Here is a 20,554-nt window from a genome sequence, read left to right on the forward strand (position 1 = left end):
TTCTTTTGTCTATGAAAAGAGCGTTCGATCTCAAGATCGAATGAGATATAACCTGATCTTGAACACCTGGGTATAAACAAAGAACTAAAAAGAAAATATGAGACTTGCCTCATAGAACTAAAATTCTCTAAGATAAGAGGAAATAATCTACACTATAGAAAAAAATCATGAATAAAAATAAAAATCGTTTCCCCGGTAGCGGCGCCAAATTTTGACAGGCTTAAGTCGTATCAATTAATAAAAAATAGTTCCTAGATTTTCTGACTAATGCAGATAGGGAAGTAGGGTCAAATCCACATGTAAACGAGTCTTTTTATTCCTAATTTATCAAAGTAATCTAAATTATTAAGTAACAAATAATATTATGGTGAAAGGAATCTAAACTACGGGGAGTAAAAGTAGGGAAGAATAAGAATAGAGAAAATCAATGAATAAAAGACCTAGGGCGTAGGTTCACCAATAAATAACATTCTAGGGTAAAACATAATAATCAATCAACAATGCATCAATTAATCAGATCATAAAGGGCTTTCTCTATGTATTACAATCACAGAATTAATCTACCGGTATTAAATCTCATCTCTCGAATCTCGACTTAACCATTTATAAATTAACCTGCCTATTGAAACTAAGCCTAAATATCAATTCTAATCTCTCGAATCTCGAATCCATATTGCTAAACTCATACATAAAAAATCTGCGCAAATCTAGTTGCATAGCCTTAAATCAATCAATAGGAAATTAATTAAGCATTAACAATCAACAACAATAAATTACCCCTTCATATTATTTAGGGATCCCCATAAACCCTAGAAACAAAACTACTCACGCATAACTAAATCTACACTAATCAAAGCAATTAAATAAATCATGATGAATAAAAGAATTAAAATTACTGAAATTAATAAAGAAGAATGAAATCGTTATCAAAGTTAACAGAAATAATGAGTTAAATCAATAACAAAGTATAGAGTTGCAGAGAGAGAAAATTAAGCTAAGTAGAGAGATAAAGTCTAAGAGAAGAGGTACTAAAACTAATAACACTAAAACGTACTTATACAAAACTCTTCAATAATCCTAATTAAAACTAAGTAAATCTCCGAACACATCCCCTCAGAAACACGCGCCAGATCGGGCGAAGGGCCGCTCGATCGGGCCTGCGTTTTTCTTTGTCTCCTTGTTTTGGGCAGCCGCCCGATCGAGCCAAGGGTTACCCGATCGGGCCGGTCTATTGGTTGGACTTGGTTTGGGCTTCACTTATTATCCCATTCCGAATTTCCACTTTGGGGCTTGCTCACTCGGTGTCCAATGCTCGGTATTTCAAATGTCAAGCCCTTAATCACCGGCTCGATGACACTAACCAGCCTTGGGCTATGAGAAGTGGTCGTGCCCTCCAATGCTCATAGTCGCTCCATAAAATCCCGGGAAAATGCTCCAAAATGACCAAGGGATGGGGGTAAAGTACTGTATAAAACAGACATATCAGTTTCAGAACCATATAGAGTTAGTAATCTCATGGATTATGAATGGGGTGTAACCTTCACGGGTCAATCATTGTTGCCTTTCGTTGTCCCTTTATCGTGGTTGCCTTTTATGATCCGAGAACGGTTTACAAGTTCCTTAAAAACTTGTTGGCATATCCCTACTTTGCTTTGTCCCAATCATATATGTCCATTCCCACTTCCTATGAGTGCCAAGCATATTCACACATGTTTAACGTAGGCGCATTTCAAACGACGCCTGCAGGATTATCCGCCTGTATGATTGGATGGATGTGAACTTGGTTTGGGGCAATCACTATTGTGATTGATTTACTTAGGAGCATGTAAAACTCTTTAAAATATCTAAAGTTCCCAAGTCAATCAATCAAGATTTGAAACCAACTACACAGTTTCCTAGGGGTAGCTGGTTTATTAGTTGCAGCATGCTATTAATAAGTTAGGCAAAAATTAAAATTCTAGCATATATCCAAATATTGCAAAATTTGAAACAAATAAAACAAAACCGACTCATTCTATATTCTTCATAAAATTAACATGAACAAAAGGCCGGGAGATACTATCAGATTGGATACACATCCGGACAAGAAAAGAGATTGTTGAAATAGATTCAAAATACTTGGCACACAGGCTGAAGTAAATACATGGCTAACTACCGCTAGAAGAACTAAAACTGCTGAGTTGGAGGCGTCGTTTGGTCTTGTCTGGGCGGTATGTTGGCTTTAGTCTCCTCAGGTTGGACCTTGTTAGGGTCAACTAGGGCCTAATCATTTTTCTCTCCCTCCTTCTCTATTCCTTGTCGTTTGAGGTGATATTTTCCCACACCTTAAATGGAGGCGGTGCCTCTTCGTGCAAGACCTCGACATCATACACCAAAGTGGCATAGTCGTACCTTAGACGTAAGTACTCAAAGTCAGAGCCCGGATGGACAAGCTCCCAAGACATATTCATGCGTGCCTCATTGTCCTTATTCTCGAACACCAGCCGGTTTTGCTCTTTGGAAAGATCCTCTTGGTGATCGTTCTTCAGCTAAACGATCTTATTCTTAACCCAGCTGTTTTTCTCGATAAGCTGAGTTTTCTCCTTGTCCGCTGTCTCTAGAGCCTTCAAATCAGACTTAGCATTTTTTAAATCTAAATCGAGGTTGGTGGCTTTGGTGTTGGCTTCCTTCACTACAACCGTCAATGACTTGATCAGCTCCTCCTATTTCAACTCTTGAGCTTTAATTTCAAGTTCACTCATTATATTTACCTCTTGTTTCAGCCCTTTGTTTAGTGTCATTTACCTCCTCCTGCTTTCTCCAAAACGGGGTCTTGAGTTCATCTATCCTCGGCATCGCCTGTAGAATACAGGCGGTAAAAGAGAGGTTAGATGAGAAACCTAAAAAGCAAAAGTACTTGAAATAAATTCTAAGGTTACCTTAACAAACAGGGCAAATATCTGGTCAAAGTTGATCGTCTGTAGTCTAGGAACCTGGTCCTTTTCTCACCGGGTGAGAGTCCTCAGCATCCTCTAAGCAAATTGCTAGACGTCAGGCCGACTGGGGAGGCATATGCACCATAATACGGATGTGGTGAGAAAGAAGCATAGGCGGTACCCATATTGTGCTGGCTGCTGGGAAAATCTCTTGATGGGCTAGCTTGATTTTTGATTTGCATAAAGTCAAGTGGCCATGGGAGTTCAAAACAATCATTCTTACCTTGGTTTCTAGGTTGGGAAGTCCCTCCATCCGCAGCCGCCGTAATGCCGGTTGCATAATTGAGTGGCATGCCACTCTTCGACGCCGTAGAGGCGTCCGATAATTTCCCAGCTCGTTCTGAGCTTTCACTACATCCGGGCTTTTACCACTGATTTTAGTGTGTTCGGAGTCTGGCTGGGCAGAAGAGGTTGATTGGGAAGGATTCTTCTTCTCCGCCTTAGCTGGGGTTTTCTTTAACTCATCTCCAAGCCGTTTAAGCATTTTGGAGATGAAACAAGGGATGATTCTGCTACCAATATGAAAAATAAAACAAAATGGTTACAACTGGTTGTAGAGAATAAATTTCAAGCATTAACCCCTAGCTTGAACCCCACTGTGATCATACACTAAAGTACGGTGGCGTCCAAAAGGAAAGAAGATAGAGCAAAAGAGTCGCCAAGAAGTTTTAGGAACTTGTAAACCGTTCACGAGGTGAAGGTTACATCCCTTAACGATCCAAGAGATCGTCAACTCCATAAGGTCTAGAACCAAATAAGGGTTCAGGGATGAAGGTACAAATCCAACCTAAAAGAGATTGAATCTGCCCTAATAATAGGCCTCTACTTTATTCTGATCGTATTCATGTGCGCTTTCTGACTAACATGCAATCAGTAGGCTTAACCCTAAACCTGTTTATCTATGTTGGTTGAATATTAATGTACAAATAAACTATTACTGGCGATCACTTGAAATTATAATCAAATTAACCCTAACAAGATTATTAATTATCTTATATAAGCGTGATTACAAATACCAATTCCTTTTAAACATGCATAAAAGGTGTGATCAAGAAATAAATATAAATATCAAGCAACATAATAATAAAATAATAATAAATATAATCATGATCATAACAATGAAATAATCATCATTATAACAATCATATTAACCATAATAATAATCATGTCAATCATAATAATAATTATAAAATTATAATCATAATCACAACAATTATAAAAATAATCATAAATCATGTAAAAACATAATAAAAATAGTAAGATCCTAGGCATGATACTAACAAGATTAATAACAAATCCTAGCATGTCACTAAGCAATAAAAATCAAAGCTTTAGCCCTAACATGATACTAGCAATCATAAATATTAGGAAGAGAATAAAAGGCATCGTAACAATCATATTTAATATTAAAATTACCCTAGACATGATATTAGGAATATCATAATAACAATATAAACATGATTTCTACATCAATAAATCAATGAAAACCATTAAAAGTACTTACTTTGATGCCTCGTACCTCTTTCTAATAACAAAATACACACGTTAGTAACTTCAAGGAAAATAATAAATCAAACAATTAAATTAAATAATTGAAATAGAGATTTGGGACCAAACCCTCAGAAATTAAACGTCTTGGCCGAAGGCAACTTCGAATATGGTAGGTATTTCTAGATCTTGTGAATGCGGAATTTTGTATGTAAATAGCAATTTTTAGAAGAGAGAGAGATGGATGAATGAAATGAATGAATAAGAGAATTGATTAAGGAAATCTTGATGAGAATTAGCGAATGAAAACTGATTGTAGATGAATATAGATTAAAACTGATTGTTGACGAGAATTGGTGAATGAAAACGGAGTTTTTAATACGTTATTTATAGAGAAAATCAGCCAAAAAGATAAAATATGAAAACAGAGCACTTGGCGCAACTAAAACAGAGCTGGCGCCAGCACCAGATGATTGGCGCCAGGCGCCAATGGCTAGCACCAGGCGCCAATGGCTGGCGCCAGGCCTGGTTCCAGGCGCCAATGCTGGTGTCAGGCGCCAGGCCTATTTTTGACGCGTTTTCGAAAATCAGATAAGTTTTGCCGTACAGGAGGATAAAATTGTATATTTCCTTGAGAATGCTATTTGATTTTAATTAAAACTCTGAAAAGTCAACAAAAGTCAATTTATCAATGCTAATTGAATTAGGATTGAAAAGAACCTTCTAGAAGAATCTAGAAATCTAAAACCTTTCCTAATTGCATTAGGAATGATAAATCATATTAGGCCCTCCCTTAGATCATTGGGCCGTACATAAGGCTCAAACCGGGCCCAGTTTAGTAAATTGGCCATAACTTCCTCAATATTCATCGGAATTGGGCTTATAATATATCGTTGGAAAGCTCTTGTCAAGCCCCATCCAAATACACTATTATTGTACCCATACCATGGACCAACCAAACTGGATTGGCTGTTTTCTTAAAATAAGTTTTCAAAAACAGAGAGAAGAGAAAAGAAATTAAAACTATCCGCAACACTAGACTTTCCACACTTTCTCTTCATTCGATTACGATTCGACGTGAAAGGTACTCATCACCGGGTTTGGTTTTAGGGAGGCACAAATGGGTGTCTACACTGGCGAAAATCAGATTAATTCAAATTTAAGCAAGAAATCAGGGTAGGTGGGTCTTACCCTGTCCTTTTTAGCGTCTAGAGCCGCTCTTTTTCTTTCTAGCTGCTCCTTCCAAAGCTGAGCAGCCGGTTTGGCAGACATTTCAGCTGCGTTTACCATGTTTATAGCTTCTTCTGCAAAAAAAAAACCGATTGGTTAGATACATTATAACAAGTATACTTAAAACAAATATTAAGACAATGTCATTCAGGATAAGCAGCATACGTCTCTCAAACATGGTACTCAGACCCATTGGCGGAAAGAAACGCCTCATCCTTCAAACAATCCTTGGCACTATTATTTGCGTTCCATCATCCAAGGGAGTGGTGGTCGTTTTGAAAAACTTCGGTTCTATTATTGTGCCCAGGCCTTCTCTAGAATACGAGGAAGGATGCACTTCTTTCTGAACAGAGCCGGTTCGTTATTGTACCGACGCAAGAATCGGTTGTGGCCTAAAGTAGGAGAGGAGATCAAGTAAAATTTCTCCTTCCAGCCGGTCCACTTAGATATCTTGTCCAACGACATCATATATTCTGGGTGCGTGATCAAAGTGTACCACGCCCTCTATCCGCCTGGAGCCCGACTCATATAGTGCATGTAAGAAAATGCCTTAAAACTTGGCTCTATGTTCTGGAACTCGCTGGGGGCGATGTAACTTAGTATGTTTATTCATGAATTGGGGGTGAGTTTCTATACACCTAACTCGCACCCCTAAGGAATCCTTTTAATCCCTCTTTGGAGGGGGAAACGGAGGTCGGCTTTGATCAGCACCTCATAGCAGCCGAAGTAGTTGTCGGCATGCTCAATGTCATCCTCCTTTGCCACTATCGCCTCCACATGTGGCACTCTAGTCTCCTTATCAGGGACCATCTATAAAGGCTTTGAAACAAGACCTCAAGGTGCGTATGTCTAAGGCGGCCATGTGCGCCTTAGTAGGGTTGGTAATGGACGGACCTTTAATCGTCTGTTGAACTTCATAACCGGTTTCAGCCCGAGTGGAGCTTAAAGATTCGGATCCAGACCGTTGGGAGGCTTCTTAGCCATCCTAAGGATCCAAGACATTTTGGGAAGAGGCGGAGACGGGTCCTTCATCTTATGACTCCTCTAAAATCCCATCACTGGGAATAGACGGGGCACCACCTGGAGGGGAACTTGTTCGCTCACCCAACCCCTCAAACTCCTCATCGAGAGTAATTTCATCGGCGGGCACTTCTAGAGCGCACCTTCCTTTTGGCTTGGTAACCATCTGTTTCACTCTTGCCATTATGTCCAGCATACACACAGAGATGGTGGGGTTGGGGGATGATGAGCAAAGCAGGTTTAAATATCCAGAGACGACACCCTCAGTTCTAGACTCAGCCATACAAGGAGACCGGCTAACTCTCCTAGGCTGTGCCGTGTGTGTCGACGGAGAGTCCATTTTATTCAAAAACTATATACACCAACGAAAAAGTTTGATAGAGTTGAGAAGAGGAGACACGGTTACCTTTGTAAATATCTGAATCACGTCTCAAGCAGTGATCAGTTGTATCCACAAAACTGCAGATGAAAAAGTTCACAAACGCTGCTACAGGCGGTGACAGAGTCTCTCTCTCTCTAAAAACTCTCTTTTTCACTCTCTGAACTTGGAAATGGTCAAAGATGAGGGAATATAAGGGGAGTTGTAGACACCCAAATGTGTCTCTCCAAAACCAAACCCAGTGATGAGTACTTTCATGTCATTTTATTTTCGAACAAAGAGAAAGTGTGAAAAGTCAAGTGATGAGAATGTTTTTATTAAATATCTCTTCTTTCTTTTTTGAAAATATTTCTTTTCTTACCTTATTTTTGAAAAACGTGCATTCTAGTTTAGTTTGGTCCATGATAAGGGTCCAATAATGGTGTAATTGGATGGGATTTGAAAAGACCTTTCCAATGATATATTATAAGCCCAATTCCGATGAATAATGAGGAAGTTATGGCCAAAATACTAAACTAGGCCCGATTTGGTTTTTATATGCGGCCCAATGATCTAGAGGAGGGTCTATTATTAATTATCATTCCTAAAGCTATTAGGATTGATTATAGTCTTCTAGAATATTCTAGAAGGTTCTTTTAAATCCTAATGGAGTTAGGATTGATAATTATGTTTTAAAGAGTTTGAAATTCAATAAAACTACTTCTTTTGAGAATCCTTGTTTTGTACGAAGTGGAATATATTCAGATTTAATTTTTGTGACTCATATTATTTATCAAAATTTTATATGATTCGATAGATCTTGAAATTATCTTTCCAATGATATATTATAATATTAAATCTGAGTTATAACGAAAAAGATATGAATGAGACATGAAACTCTATCCAAAACTGACACCCTTCAACTATTTTGGCCATATCTTTTTATATACAAAATATTTTAGTCTACTTCTAATTGGGTTGGAAAGTATACTTCAAGAGCTTTCCAACGACATATTATATGACTTATTCGGAATTCTGGATCAAAAGATATGATAAAAACAAAATCCGCAAAAACTGTTTTCCAGCGCCAGGCGCCACGCCTAGCGTCTGGCGCCAATCCTGGCGTCTGGCGCTAGATTACAGCGTTTGGCGCCACACGCGTGTTTGACGCTGCGATTGAGTTTTATTCTCGTCGAAACTCTAATTCGTTTTTCTATCTTTTTGGCTTATTTTCTCTATAAATAGCCTCTTAAAATTCTGTTTTCAATCATCAATTCTCATCAATTCTTATTCTTTCTAATTCTCATCAACTCTCATTAAGAATTTCTTGATTCTCTCTCTCTTTCTAAGCCTAGCATTTTACAAACATAATTCCTCATACATTAGCACTAGACATACCTAGCATTGTTCGAGGTTGCATTCGCCCTAGACGTGAACACTACGTGAAAAAACGAATTTGGCACCGGTTCAAACCCGGCCTAAGTCACCGGTTTGAACCGGTGCCAATGTGGGGGGTGCCAAAAACGGGTTTAAAAAGGCACCGGTTCAAACCGGTGCCAAAAGTTGAAATTGGCACCAGTTAACCGGTGCCAAAAAGTACCAAAAAATTTTATGATTCTTTTTTTGGCACCGGTTAACCGGTGCCAAAAGTGCCAACATAATATTTTTTTTTTACTTAAAAATTAAATCTATATTAATATTTTTTTTTTGAGGACAAATCTGTATTAATATTAATATAATCAAATTTGTTCATTATAATATTAATATATATAATAAAAAATAATTACAGTATAATCAAATCTTAATAATAACCAAAAGTGCCAAAATATTAATATAATCAAATCTGTTCATTATATATATAATAAAAAAAATTACAGTATAGAGCAAAATAAATTACAGTAGCTAAATCAAAATAAAAAAAATTACAACATATAAATAAAAAAAAAATTACAATATAAATAAAAAAAAAAGAAAATCAGTTGATTCTTCGATTTAAGATCAATATACTTGCATGTTGATTCTTCAATTTAAGAACTAAATCCATATACATGCACCAATTAAAACAACCAAAATGAATCGATTAACATGAATCAATTCAAAAACCCAGAAAATCGAAAAAAAAAAGAAAAGAATAACCCAGAAAATGAAAATGAAAATCAGTTCAAAAAAGAAAATGAATCTGAAAAAAAACCCAAAAATCGAAAAAAAAAACAGTTCAAAAATAAAAAAAAAACCTAGAAAATCGGGAAAAAAATAAAGAAAATCAGTTCAAAAACGCAGAACATCAATTACAACCCAGAAAATTAATTAAACCCAGAACATCAATTAAAACCCAGAAAATAAAAAAAAAATTCGACAAAAAACCCAGAAATTAAAAAAAAATCAAATTAAAATAAGTTAAAAAATTGATTAACCATACTAGAAAATCAAAAATCACTTTAAAAAAACAAATTTAAATCGATTAAAATAAAAAAATAAATCAATAAAATAAATTTAATTCGTGGTGGATTAAACAATTTTTTTTTTAATGAAACCCATAAATTTTTTTGAAGACACTCATCAAATCAATTAAACCCAAAATCAACTTCGAACAAACCCAAATCAACTTGATGTTACGGTGGTGGCGGCGGCTTTGCGGTGTTGTTGTTGCGGTTTATTATTGCATGTTGTTGTTGTTGCAGTTTAAGGGAGAGCAGAGGAGTTATCGAGAAGGTGTTGTTGCGGTGGTGTTCGAAGAGAAAGAGAAGAGGTTTGAAGAGAAAGAGAAGAGATTAAGGGAGAGCAGAGGAGATAGAACAAGAAGGGAGAACAGAGGAGAGAGAAGGGAGAGGAGAGAGTGATGAAAGAGGCAGACTGAGAGGAGAGAGAAGGAGCAAGCTAAGTTTTAGGGTTTTAAGGAGAGATAAGGCCGATTTTTTTTTTAAATAATAAAAGGTCCGGTTCACAAAGGCACCGGTTCAAACCGGTGGCCTTTGTGATTTTGGCACCGGTTTGAAGTGAACCGGTGCCTTTTACTCTTGTTTACCTTCCCACCAATTTTGTAGGCCATTTTTGGCACCGGTTTGGACTGAACCGGTGCCAATTAGGGGGTGCCTTTTTGATATTTTCTACTAGTGGAAAGGTTTTAATTTCTGAGGGTTAGATCCCAAATCTCTATTTCAATTATTTAATTTAATTGTTTGATTATTATTTTCCTTGAAGTTACTAACGTGTGTATTTTGTTATTAGAAAGAGGTACGAGGCATCCAAGTAAGTGCTTTAATTGTTTACATTGTTATTATGATATAGAAAAATTGCTTAAATTGTTGTTATGATACCTAATGTTATGTTAAGGCGTTTTGATCTTCCTAGTATCATGTCTAGGGTAACTTTAATATCAAGTATGATTAAAAGTAGGATGCCTTTTATGTTCTTCCTAATATTTATGATTGTTAGTATCATGTTAGGGTTAAAGGTTTGATTTTTTATGTTTAGTGACATGCTAGGGTTTGTTATTAATCTTGTTAGTATCATGCCTAGGGTCTTGCTATTATTATGCTTTAACATGATTATTATGATTATGATTATTATAATTATTATTATGATGATTATTGTTTTGATTATTATTATGATTATTTTGATTATAACTTTTTATTATTATTTTGTTGCTTGATATTTATTTTTATTGCTTCATCACACCTTTTACGCATGTTTAAAGGGAATTTGTACTTGTAATCACGCTTAATAAGATAATTAATAATCTTGTTTACGGTTAATTTGATTATAATTCAAGTGATCGCCAATAATAGATTTATTTGTGCATTATATTCAACCAACATAGATAAACAGGTTTAGGGTTAATCCTATTGTTTGTATGCTAGTCAGAAGGCGCACATGAATACGATCAGAATAAAGTAGAGGCCTATTATTAGGGCAAGTTCAATCTCTTTTAGGTTGGATTTGTACCTTCATCCCCGAACTACCATTCATGGTTCCAGACCTATTGGAGTTGACGATCTCCTGGATCGTTAAGGGGTGTAACCTTCACCCTGTGAACGGTTTACAAGTTCCTTAAACTTGTTGGTGACTCTTTTGCTCTATCTTCTTTCCCTTTGGATGCCACCGTACTTTAGTGTATGATCACAGTGGGGTTCAAGCTAGGGATTAACGCTTGAAATAATTCCCTACGTACAGTTTTTGGCGACTCCACTGGGGAGGATTTCTATTTTAATTCCTGAAATTTATTTCGGCAATGATTTAGAATGAGTGGATGAGACTTGAAAAGTTCTAAGTATTTTATGTGCGTAATTTTGATTAACATTATCGTCATATGCATAAAAAAGATCTCATTGGAAAGACCATCGGTAATGAGTTAAAACATAGGATTTTTACACGTAGGAAATTTGAGGAATATCTTTCACAACTAGGACCGAAATAATGCTGCGGGAAACTAGAAAATTTTATCGAGCACAGAAAGCTGCTGAAGCATGTAGGAACTAGCGTCAGGAAACAAAGTCTAGCGCCACTTATTTGACTTTACCGCCAGGCGACAACTTCTGTCGCCAGGCACTAAAGCCAAATTGTGGCGCTGGCCTCTGTTTGCTGGCGCCAAGTTCTTCCAATACCGAGCCAGAAATATGCATTCTAATTTTGACTAGTTTATAGCACTGTTTGCTCGATCCTACTTCATGATTGAGTTTTTCTCACTTTTCTGAAACCCATATGTGTTCTACATATGGACATAACCCTCTGGGAATTCATGCTCCATCTACCTGATTGAACGCTCTGAGCAACAAAGGGTACATCCGAGAATGTGGAATTCATCAAACCATGGAAGCGAGTTTTTCTAAACTCGCGGTGTCCCATCCACTCGCGCCACCCTTCACGGTTAGGCTTCCGCACGGTGCATCTGGAAAATTAACCATGGACCCTCTTTGACTAACCCATATCCTGAAATTTAGAGAACTAGAGCCACGATTAGGTTGCAAACTCATTGCATCATATTGTGCCTACTTGACTAATTGTGCATACTCTATGTGATTTTTCCTAACCGTTTGTTTGACTTGTGTTAAGACTAAATAAACTATTTAATGACTAAAGGACTTTGTTTAATTAATTAATTAATTAATTTGAGCTAATAATTATGTCTAAAATCGAGTCATAGTCCCTTTAAGTCAACCCGGATTTTTATTCCCGTATACTGCACAAACGTCAACTTGTTTTGGTCATAGCCGGAGTTCTAGGAAGAACTACGAGTCGTACAGATTATGGATTTGTATCCCCGAGTTTTATATTTAATTTGGAGTTGGTTTCATCCAAATCAAAGTCACAGATCAAAAGTTATGACTAAAATACCAAAGCATGTCCAGTTTAAAGCATATACGTGAAGTCTTAACTTAGTCTTTGTTCGAGTCTAGTCACATAGTCTAGCCACATGGTCATTACACGAGTCTTAAAATGTCAATTTCACTCACAATAAAGCACCCACTAATATGTATATACACCATGACCATGTCTTAGGTTCATGCATGAATCGGTTTTTTCCGTCATTTGAGTTGAGGGTACATTCTATTCCTAATTTTTTCATATCTCTCCATCTACATCATCTTTCCATTCTCTACATGCTTTCTCCAAATCACAACCTTCATTCTTCCTACCTTCCTCCATCCATGCATGTTGAATTGAGTTTGAGTCATGTGATTGACAAAAAAAAAAAAATATTTGAGGGTAATAATGAAACAAATACATAAGGCAAGCTTCTCACCAAGATTTCATGCTTTCTTCTTCTTTTTTTCAAACCCTTTCTCCAATAATTCTAGCATAGGCACCCTTTGTCTTTATTAGATTTATTTCATAGGTTTTTTCTTTGCACTATCCACTTTTAATAAAATGAGCATTTATTTCCTTATATATGATCATTTCATTATATTTCATAAAAAAAAAAAAAATCCATGTCAAATTAAGCACAAGGTATACCAATGATTTGAGGCACCCCTTGTAGCCACATCATATTACCTTTCACCCTTCAAATATGCAATCCTTTTTTGATAAACCACTTTGAGCCTCGTCTAACGATAAACCTTTCATTTTTCAACCCATATCTACCTAAATTTGGGATGGGATGGTGTGCAACTTACGCAATTTTCAAAAAAACTTGAGTGAATTCAAAAGATTAAAATAACAAAAAATAAAAAAATATTAATAATAAATAAAAGTGTACAAAAGGGCAAGTATTCCAATGTCTTTGACATGAACATGTCTTCGATAAGAACACGTCTCAGATTGCGTCTCTTATCGAGTGCTCGGTACCGTGCCTGAGAAACATGAATGCCAAGTGAGTGATAGACCGCATGATTAGGATTGCCACACTTATAAAAATAAAAAAAATGCAAAAGCAAAAAAAAGAGAAGAGAGCAAAAATAAATAAAGCTAAAAAAAAAGTGAGAAACCTCAAGCATGAAAATACAAATTTCCAAAAGCAAAGTTGCACACCTTGGGGGCTTATCTAGGGTCTTGATACTTTATCCCCTTCTTCTATAACCTTTACCCTAACCACGTTACAACCCTTAAACATACCTTTTTGAGGTATACACACACTTGTGCGAGGTTCGGCTAGAGCTACGTTCGGCCTGATTCCTAACGGATACGTAGGCAACCTCACATCGAGGTGCGGCCGTAATAAATATGCATTCATATTCACATTCACATTCACACATCATGGTCATATTAAGTGATCTCCAATGCTCATCCCTATTCATGTAGAGCTAGACTTTGGGGCTTGATCCCTACATCATTAGCTTACCTAGCCTAAGAGTCACCACCATTTGACTCTTTTTAAAAAATAATATCTTTCCACACACTTAGCCCTTGCGGCCTAACTTTAGTATCACTTTCACACACTGCACAGATACATGACTAAAGATACTTTCCCTTAGGAACCCTTTGTCATGAAATCTTAACACAACGTTAAAGCATGTATTGTCATATCAAAATCACTCATCAATCATAATCATCATTGCATCGAAGTATGAAGTGCTTAGCCTCCGCGCCTAAGTTACCTAAATACTTTCATTATCGAGTAAACTAGGATAGTCTAAGATGTTACAATCCTTGTACTGTGAGAAACAACATTTGACTAAGCTCATTCAACATGCACCTTCAAAAACTTCACTTCGATTCTTTTTCGTGTCTTCGTTTTTCAGGAGAAAGTCGGTACCCTCTACAAAAATGACGGAAATTTTTGCTTTTTTTGCATTTTCGAGTCGCACAATCATAATACAATGCACACACGGGTCATGAGTCACACGTGTCATTTCACTTCGAGTTGAGTCAACCTCGAGTCAATTACAGCGAGTCAAGTTCATACCTTGAGTCACAACAAGTCAATGATTCAAGCAACACTAAGTCTTAGGTCAACCCTAAAGAAAGATAAGCAAAGTCCTATAGTCAAAGATTAAATGCAGGTGCATCCCAGCAAGCAAGAACATTCCCGGATTTTTTCGAAAAAAACCGCGAATATGTGTAGACACCCATTTGTGTCTCCCAAAAACCAAACCTAGTGATGAGTACCTTTCACGTCGAATCATAATCGAATGAAACGAAAGTGTGGAAAGGTCTAGTGTTGCGGAACGTTTTATTTCTTTTCTTTTCTCTCTGTTTTTTGAAAACTTTATTTTAAGAAAACAGCCAATCCAGTTTGGTTGGTCCATGATATGGGTCCAATAGTGGTGTAGTTGGATGGGGCTTGCAAAGACCTTTCCAACGATATATTATAAGCCCAATTCCGATGAATATTGAGGAAGTTATGGCCAATTTACTAAACTGAGCCTGGTTTGAGCTTTAAGTACGACCCAATGATCTAGGGGAGGGCCTAATATAATTTATCATTCCTAATGTAATTAGGAATGGCTTTGGTCTTCTAGAACATTCTAGAAGGTCTTATCATTCTTAATTCAATTAGGATTCTTCAGAGTTTTAATTAGATCAAATAGCATTTTCGATGGAAATTATATTATTTTATCTTCCAATACAGGAAATTCATCAGATTTTCGAAAACGCGTTGAAATCCAATTTGGCGTCCAACCCCAGGCCTTGGCGCCTGGAACCAGGATTGGCGCCAGACGCCAGCCATTGGCGCCTGGCGCTAGCCACTGGTCCTGGCGCCAATGAGCCAGGGCTGGCGCTAAGGTTGATTTTCGATCTTCAGGCTCTGTTTTGATAAATTATCTTTTTTGGATGATTTTCTCTATAAATATCGTATTAAAAACTCCGTTTTCATGGACCAACTATCTTCATCATTCATCATCTACATCTATCATTCACCAACTATCTTCATCATTCATCAAGAATCATCAATTCTCTTCTTCATTCTCCAACTCTTTTCATTCACAAATCATTCATCAATTCAATTCATTCATCTCATTCATCAATTTTCATTAAAATTCATTCTTTAGAATAAATATTCTTTCTTGCTTTTTAATACAAAATTCCGCATTCGCAAGATCTAGATACACCTAGTCATATTCGAAGTTGCCTTAGCCCTAGACGTGAAAGGTTTAATTTCTGAGGGTTTGGTCCCAAATCTCTATTTAAATTATTTAATTTAATTGCTTTGATTATTATTTTCCTTGAAGTTACTAACGTGTGTATTTTTTAATTAGAAAGAGGTATGAGGCATCCAAGTAAATACTTTAATTGATTAATTGATTTATGATGTAGAAATCATGTTTGTATTGTTATTATGATATTCCTAGTATCATGTCTAGGGCAATTTTAATATTAAATATGATTGCTATGATGACTTTTATTCTCTTCCTAATATTAATTCATGTTAGTATCATGTTAGGGTTAAAGATTTTATTTTTATTGCTTAGTGACATGCTAGGGTTTGTTATTAATCTTGTTAGTATCATGCCTAGGATCTTGCTATGCCTTAACATGATTATGATTATTTTTTATTATGATTGATATTATTCTTATTAATGATGTTGATTATTGATTATGTTTCTTGATACACATATTTTTTTATTCTTTTATTGCTTGATCACCTTTATTGCATGTTTAAAGGGAATTGGTACTTGTAACCACGCTTGATAAGATAATTAATAATCTTGTTAGGTTGATTGTGGTTATAACTCAAGTGATCGCCAATAATAGTTTATTTGTGCATTAAATTCAACCAACATAGATTAAACAGGTTTAGGGTTAATCTATTGATTGTATGTTAGTCAGAAAGCGCACATGAATACGAGCAGAATAAAGTAGAGGCCTATTATTAGGGCAGGTTCAATCTCTTTTAGGTTGGATTTGTACCTTCATCCCCGAACCCTTATTTGGTTCATGACCTTATGGAGTTGACGATCTCTTGGATCGTTAAGGGGTGTAACCTTCACCTCGTGAACAGTTTACAAGTTCCTTAAAAACTTGTTGGCGACTCTTTTGCTCTATCTTCTTCCCTTTTGGACGCCACCGTACTTTAATGTATGATCACAGTGGGGTTCAATCTAGTGGGATTTTAAAGGCTTGAAACTATTCCCCACAGTTTTTGTCGACTCCACTGGGGATGATTTCTATTTTAATTCCTGAATTTGTTTCGGCAATGATTTAGAATGAGTGGATGAGACTCGAAAAGTTCTAAGTATTTCACGTGCGTAATTTTGATTAACATTATTGTCATATGCATAAAAAGGTTCTCATTGGAAAGACCATCCGTAATGAGTAAAAAACATAGGATTTTACACGTAGGAAATTTGAGAAATGTCTTTCACAACTAGGACTGAAATAACACCGCGCGAAACTGGATGATTTTATTGAGCACAGAAAGCTGCTGAGGCATGTGGGAAGTAGCGTCAGGGGCCAGAGCTTGGCGCCATACTTTTAGCCGTAGCGCTAGACGCTAGTATTGGCGCCAGGCGCTACAAATAAAAGTTGGCGCCAGTCTCTGTTTTCTGGCGCCAATTTCCCCCAATACCGAGCCAGAAATATGCGTTCTAATTTCGACTTGTTTTTCGTATTGTTTGCTCGATCCTATTTCTTGATTGAATTTTTTCTCACTTTTCTGAAACCCATATGTGTTCTACATATGGACATAACCCTCTGGGAATTCATGCTCTATCTACCTGATTGAACGCTCTTGGCAACAAAGGGTACATCTGAGAGGTTGAATTCACCAAACCATGGAAGTGAGTTTTTTCTAAAAACTCGCGGTGTTCTATCCACACGCGTTAACCCTTCACGGTTAGGCTTCTACGCGGTGCATCTGGACAATTAACCATTGACCCTATTTGCCTAAACCATATCCCAAACATTAGAGAACTAGAGCCATGGTTAGGTTGCGAACTCATTGCATCATATTGTGCCTACTTGACTAATTGTGCATTAATTGTTGTGCATATATATTCTATGTTCTATTAACCGTTTGTTGATTTGTGTTGAGATTATAATTAATGACTTAAAGAACTTTGCCTAATTAATTAATTAATTAATTAATTTGAGTCAATAAAGTTTCTTTTAAATCGGAATTGACCTAGTACGACTTTAGGCATACCCCAGTTGACTAATAATACCGAAAACAGTCCCAGACCAAAGCTCCAATGTTGGCGCCAAAGTCTGGGCTCTAGCGCTACTGTATGGTGTGTAGCGCCAGACAATTACTAAAAAGTCTGGCGCCAATCACCATATTGTGACGCCAGTCTTGTCGCTTGGCCGACAGTTCAGATTATTTGTTGAGTTATCACCTAGGGTCTAATTAACCAGTTTACTAATTAATTCGGTTAATTTTCGCTGTCAATAACACCTTGTCTAGTCATTAATCGAGTCTTGGTTACATAGCCTAGCCACATGGTCATGACACGAGTCTTAACATGTCACCTACACTCACCAGTCTTAGCACACACTTTGAGTATACATCACCATGGCCATGTCTTAGGTTCATGCATGAGTCGGTCTTTTCCGTCATTTGAGTTGGGGTACATTCTACTCCTAATCCTTCATATCCCTCCATCTAAATCCTCTTCACATTCTATTCCAATTTTTCTTCACTTCCTCCATCCATTGCATGTTGAATAAAGTTTGAGTCAAATAATTACAATAAGTATCCCCAAATTCCTTTTCCACAGTACTTGGTCGAGAAGAGAAGGGCGATTAATCAAGGACAACCTCTTTATTCAAGTCTCGATTTTTGATAAACCAATTCGTCAAAAGAGGAAGGCTAAGAAGATAATGGCAACTCAAGAAGAAGTTAATGAGCTTAGGAACCAATTGGTTACCATGACTGAAACACTAAAGCTACTCACCCTCAAGGTTGATGATCCCGTGAAGCAACAACAGATGGACCTCATGCAAGAGAGCCTAAGCAAGTTGTCTAGCGATTACAAGTTTTAAGAGCTTACATCACAAGGGGTCTCGGTGGACAAAGGTCTTCTTCCGCAGAAGTTCAATGCCAACGACATCCCAAAATTCAAGGCAACAGATAACCCTTACTTCCATCTAAGAGCTTTTGAAACTATAATGATCATTAAGGGTATCGATAAGAAGGTTTTCCCCTCTCTGTTTCCACTATCTCTTGAAACCGTTTGCCAACAATGGTTCTTCTCCCTTGACAAGGAGAAAACCTCTACTTGGGAATCGATAGTAAACGCTTTCGTTGATAGGTACAAGTGCAATATCCAAGTTGAAACCGACCATAGACAACTTGAGATGCTAAGACAAAAAGAAAATGAAGGCTTTACTTCTTTTTTTAATAAGTGGAGGGAAACTTCTGCTAAGATGATTGAAGTCCCCACCAAAAAGGAATCTGTGAGGATGTTTATCAAGAATCTCCAAGAAAAGTATTCAAAGCACCTAAAATATCAACACAATTTGAATACTTTCAAGGCCGTTTATGACATTGGAATTGAAATTGAAGATGACCTTGCAAAGCAAAAAGCTACCAACAATAGTAACCACGGTGGCTGGAAAGGAAAGAAGAACGACAATCCTTCTTCTTCCGAAAAAGCCCACTCTAGTAACAATGTTAGTACCTTTGATCTCAGTGAAGTTTTAGCCAAGGATAACCAAGGATCTAAGGAGCAACTAAGGAAAGACTTCACCCCCATTGGGATGAGCTACGATACTGCCTTCGATCGACTCCATGCCAAAGGACTCATTACTCCCATTGGACCTATTCAAGATCCCGCACCTGAAAAGAGATTGCCTAGTTAGAATCCAGACGAACACTGCAAGTATCATTAAGGTAGGGGTCATACTACTGAGAGCTGTTGGAAGCTAAAGGAGGCTATCCAACATTTGATTGATAATAACAAGCTTCCCATGCCTCCAGTTAACAAGAAGAGCGAGTGATGATAAAGCAAACAACACAAGACAAGAGGCGAGCTTCAATGACAAGATTTCATGACCTCTTTTTCTATTTCTTTTTCATTTTTTCCTTTCCCCAATAAGTCTAGCATAGGCACCTTTTCTTTTCCATTAGATTAATTTTGTAGATTCTTTCTTTCCCTTTTTTTTTGTTTTTTTTTGTTTTTTTTTTAATAAAATGAGCATTTAATTCCTTGCATATGATCATTTCATTATATTGCCAAAAAAAAAAAAAAAATCCATGTCGAATTAAGCACAAGGTATACCAATGATTTAAGGCACCCCTTGTAGCCACATCATATCTCCTTTCGCCTTTCTAATTTATAAATCCTTTCTTCATAAACCACTTTGAGCCTCGTCTAATGATGGACCTTTCTTTTTTCAACCTACATCTATCTAACCTTGGGATGGGATAGTGTGCAACTTATGCAATTTTCAAAGAACAAAGCTTGAGTGATTTTATAAAATCAAAATAGCAAAAAATAAATAAAAGTGTACAAAAGGGCAAGTGTTCCAATGTCTTTGATATGAAAATATCTTCGATAAGAACACGTCTCAGATTGCGTCTCTTATCGAGTGCTCGGTACCGTGCCTGAGAAACATGAATGGCAAGTGAGTGATAGACCGCATGATCGGGATTACCCACACTTATAAAAATAAAATAAATGCTAAAGCAAAAAGAGCTAAAAATGAGTAGAAACTCAAGCATAAAAATATAAAGATTCGAAAGCGAGGTTGCACACCTTGGGGGCTTGTCTAGGGTCTTGAGCCTTTATCCCCTTCTTCTTTCGCCTTTAGCCTAACCACGTTACAACCCTTAAAAGACCTTTTTGAATTATACACACACTTGTGCGAGGTTCGGCTAGAGCTACGTTCGGCCTGATTCCTAACGAATACGTAGGCAACCTCACATCGAGGTGCGACCGTAATAAACATGCATTCCTATTCCCATTCACACGTCTACACCATGATCATATCAAGGGATATCTTATGCTTATCCCTATTCACTTAGAGCTAGACTTGGGGGTTTGATCCTTATATCATTAGCTTTCCTAGCCTAAGAGTCACCACCATTTGACTCTTTTCAATAATATGTTTTTCAACACACTTAGCTCTTGTGGCCTAGCTTAAGTGTCACTATCACACACCG

This window comes from Chenopodium quinoa, unplaced genomic scaffold, assembly GCF_001683475.1.
Source record: "Chenopodium quinoa cultivar QQ74 unplaced genomic scaffold, ASM168347v1, whole genome shotgun sequence".
In the NCBI taxonomy this organism is placed as follows: Eukaryota; Viridiplantae; Streptophyta; class Magnoliopsida; order Caryophyllales; family Amaranthaceae; genus Chenopodium; species Chenopodium quinoa.